This window comes from Zalophus californianus, chromosome 14 (genome assembly GCF_009762305.2).
Source record: "Zalophus californianus isolate mZalCal1 chromosome 14, mZalCal1.pri.v2, whole genome shotgun sequence".
NCBI lineage: Eukaryota > Metazoa > Chordata > Mammalia > Carnivora > Otariidae > Zalophus > Zalophus californianus.
The window spans coordinates 43,231,308-43,234,309 of record NC_045608.1 but is presented as its reverse complement, the minus strand read 5'-3'; the positions used below and the strand labels follow the sequence as shown (position 1 = coordinate 43,234,309).

At 39.4% G+C, this 3,002-nt stretch overlaps 1 non-coding gene across 1 annotated transcript; it reads left to right on the top strand.

Annotated features, from left to right (window-relative positions):
• Positions 1-2,638: 2,638 nt before the first annotated feature.
• TRNAS-GCU lies at positions 2,639-2,721 on the top strand. Its single transcript has one exon. It is a non-coding gene; the product is annotated as a tRNA-Ser (tRNA).
• Positions 2,722-3,002: the final 281 nt, after the last annotated feature.

Genomic DNA, 3,002 nt, shown 5'->3' with positions numbered 1-3,002 from the left:
ACTCCATTTCTATCCCTTCTCCCCTCTCTAGAGAATGGGCATGGGGCTGAAAATTCCAAGCTGCCTTTCTTGGTTTGGTCCTTCTGGTGACAAGCCCCCTTCCAGGAGCCCCCAGTCACCTCATTAGAACAAAAGACACTTCTGTCACCTTGAAATTCCAAGGGATTTGGAGCTCTGTTCCTGGAGTCAAAGACCAAATATCAGAACAAAATGTTTCTAGTGCTGTTATTACTTAGAAATTCACAAAAGTTTTAGGAGCTCTGTGCAAATATATGTATTTTCTATTATCTCATGGGATTCCAAGCATGTTTTTACTGGATCTTATGCTTTCACAAAGTGGAAATCAGGTTTTGGCTAGGGTTTCAATGTCCCCTGGAGTTTGGGGTCTTCTAAGCTCATTGGTTGTTGGTAGAATTCAGTTCCTTATGGTTGTAGGATAATTTCTTTCTTGCTGTTGGCCAACTGGGCAACCTTCTTATATTCTAGAGGCTGCTTGCCTTCCCTGCAGTTTGCCCCTGTGAGGCCAGCAGGATAATCTCTCTCATCCTCCAAATTTCTTCCTTCAGGAAGGGCTCAGTGACTTTTAAGAGCTCATATGATTACGTCAGGCCACCCAGGATGATTTCCCTTTTGATTAACTCAAACTGACGAGGGACCTTTATTATATCTGCAAAATCTCTTCTGCCATCTGATGTAATATAATCATGGGAGTCCCTATTCCACCACAGTTACAAGTCACACACACCCAGTAGGGAAGAGTTTGTACAGAGTGTATTCAACAGGCGGCAGGAATCTTGGGGTCATCTTAGAATTCTACCTACCATAACATTTCTACTCACTGGTTTAAACTGCAACAGGTTTTGGTCAATTCCATAAAACATGTTTGTATTTAGAACTTGAGGAATTTCATATTGGACTTTTTTTTTTTTTAGGTAAGGTCTACACCCAATGTGGGGCTTGAGCTCACGACCCTGAGATCAAGAGTTGCATGCTCTATGAAGTGAGCCAGCCAGGTGTCCCTCAAATCGGCATTTCTTATCTATTACCCTCTGAGCCCTTTGGGAAAAGAACAGTCTTGAACAGAATGGAGGGCAGAAGTAAAAGTGTTTGGGAAGCCGCCCCTCACCCCCTGCCAGAAGTCACGGAAGATCAGGACAAAGCCTAGGTTCTCTGTGCCTTCTTTTCAGGTGAGGACTGATAGCTGGAGCCAATGACATGCTTGTGTCTGACATTTGGTTGCTCTATTAATTACACAGATGGGTAACTTTTCATTAGGCTTCCTCATTCAAATTTGAATATGCCTTCATTCTCTTTAGGGTCTTTAGCAAATTAGATTTCTGATTTATTTTATAGAAATTTAACTCAGTTATTTTTAATGATGAAAGAACAGAAATCATCATTCATAGAATTTTTAATGGGACAAGTGATTTCAGTATTCTTTAGGGGAAGTATTTTGGGGCAAAAGTTACCCATACAGTCCCCATGATTATTATTTCAAATATGAAACTGAATGAAAAGAAGAAAGATTGCTGATTTTTGTGTTTGAGATTCCTGTACCTGAGGCACAGGGAGTGTTCAATTTATTTGTAATACTATAAATTATGCATTAGATTAGCATTTTTGGTGATTTATTTTCTCACTTATTAATTTAATGAATACAGTTTTTCAAAGTGAGGTTTAATATTGTGAGTAATACAGTGGTAGTAGGGATGAGGCAGACCTATCCTCGTGGGTTCAGTGAGAATACCTTCATTTTCATAACTTACAGCATTATCCCTTATATAAGAGAGATTGAACCAAATGCCACGCTTCCTGCATTTGCCTGTATTAGGATGGTTTGTTAAAGAGGAAACATTTTGTGTTTGGCTGAAAGTAGCAATTTAGAAAAAAAATCTTAGGGAAATTTTAAGAACGGAATTATTGTCAATGGTTCTAAGAACTTATAAATGAACTGTGACAATGGAAAAAATGGCATTTGAGACATTTCTCAATATGAAAGAATATGAACTAGTGTCAGCAAGAACTTAGAAACCAGGTTTTTAAAAAGATTTTATTTATTTATTTGACAGAGAGAGAGAGAGAGCACAAGCAGGGGGAGCAGCAGAGAGAGAGGGAGAAGTAGGCTCCCCATAGAGCAGAGAGCCTGACATGGGACTTGATCCCAGGATCCTTGGGTCATCACCTGAGCTGAAGGCAGACGCTTAACCGGCTGAGCCACATAGGTGCCCCTAGAAACCAGATTTGATTATATTTATGGTATGTGTGAAATAATAAAACTATGTTCTTTCATTTTAATATCTATGAGTATAAAGCCAACTGAGTATCTAAAGTCTGGAACATACTTAGCTCACTCACAGTGAAGGTGTGATCACTGGCATTGATGCAAAATAAAATTCACCAATAAGCTTTAAAAGAAAGAAAACATGATCAACAATGGTTACTGTCATATAATAATATTACTCTATGCACATGTTGGAAATGCAGTTGTTTACTGAAGTTCCATCTTAAAAACAAATTATACAGAATTCGTTTCTGGGGGATATTAAATATAATTTGAGTAGGTTTCCCCTCAGTCAATCAATCATATGTGGATACTTCCAGGCGAAATGACTTTGTTGAAAATTTTGGAAAATTAGGTGACGAGGGTGGCCGAGGGGTTAAGGCGATGGACTGCTAATCCATTGTGCTCTGCACGCGTGGGTTCGAATCCCATCCTCGTCGGCGGCTCCCCCGCTGCGCCGGTGGAGAGAGGTTTTAGCTCTTGGTGAGCGAGAGGCTTCGCTAGCATCTTGCCGAAAGTGTTTGTAGGAAAAAAACCAGAAACAGGCTAGAAAATTTTGGAAAATTAGTTGGTTTGTTCTAGTTCTTGGTAGTCATAGCTCTGTCGGGTTGCTGTTCACTGCTACCAGATCTTCTTATTTTAAAAAATGATTTGATATGTGCATATGTTGAGAAATGATTACCATGGTAACTTTAGTTCATATCAATCACTTCACATAGTA